Source organism: Jaculus jaculus, chromosome 14 (genome assembly GCF_020740685.1).
Source record: "Jaculus jaculus isolate mJacJac1 chromosome 14, mJacJac1.mat.Y.cur, whole genome shotgun sequence".
Classification (NCBI taxonomy): Eukaryota; Metazoa; Chordata; class Mammalia; order Rodentia; family Dipodidae; genus Jaculus; species Jaculus jaculus.
In genome coordinates, this window is record NC_059115.1 from 40,182,074 (window position 1) to 40,183,410 (window position 1,337).

The window sequence follows — 1,337 nt, forward strand, 5'->3', positions numbered from 1 at the left end:
GAAATCCTGCAAACTGTAGTGAACCTTCACGTGCTAGCATTAAAGACATGTACATTACATGTGGGTATGTCTACATCTAGATGCATGCATTTCCCTAGCGCTTTCTCCTCCTTCCTTACTGATCAGCTTTTGCCTCAGTGTTCTCTGGTGCACATCCTCTCTGGCATTCTGTACTTGAACCACCCCTTAACTAACTACAGTGATCACTTTAACACCATGAACTCACCACAAAACTATATGCTCATCTGGCTTTAACCTAATCATGCAAGGTGCATTGCAATCATTATTAATGAGGAAAAATATGGTATGCCATTTATTCTGCTTATGATGTTTGCAATGTGTAAACTGAGGGCTGGGGATACGAGTGACTTGGCCAAAACCAAAAGTGACTTAGGGTAAGGGGCAGAATGATACGGAATTGGTCAAAAATCATTGTTTACAAAGAGGTTTACAGCTTCTGACTTTTCAGTGAGGCAAATTTTCTGAAGGAAAAACACTATTTAAAAAAACTGGCAGATTTATTAATTTTCTTTAGTTTTTTCTTTCTTCCTATTATCTTCTACCCACCATCACTCCCTTCAGATATTGTATGTCATTCAAAGATTTTTCAGTTTTCTTCATTCAATCAAAACATATTCAAAATACCCCAAGAAAACCTTTTGCCACTCTCCAAAATTTTTAAAATTTTGCCAGCTACAACTGCCCTACTAAAACTAAGTTATATTGCATTTTTTTGTTGTTTTGTTGCCAGCCACACATTGTCCCATTCTTACTTAATTGAAGTCGTCGTGACTTGGCTAGTTTCTATCATGAAGACTTTATTTACCAATAAATGATAACCCAGCATCATAATCGTCATTTCTAGTCTTTGTTCCTGATGAACACGCGTGAATTTTGCATTATAGATAAGAACTAATGAATTTTTTTTTTCCGTTTGTTTTTGTTTCACCTGAAATTGCGATCAGCTATACTCCGTCTGCATTTGGGATAACGGATTCCGCTGCTCTCCAGGACTGGAGCTGATGCTGTGTGAGCAGGCTTTCTATCAGCTCTCGGCCTCCTTCCTGCAAGGCGGAGGTGGAGACGAAACACTGAGCCTGGTCACCCACCTGTCAACAGGTCTCCTTTAGAAAGGTGGAGAAAGGGGCTGCAGAGGTGTCAGTGGGCACTAGGGCGTGGATGGCTGTGGCAGCGCTCCTCCGGTTTAGCCCTGCCCAGCGGGCTTTCACCGAATCACACCTGAAAACCTGGTTCCCGCCCTGGGCTTCGGGCCCGGCTCGCGCACCCCGCTCAGGCCGTGCAGGGGCCGCCAGGGGGCGCTGTGGGCCGAGCGCGGC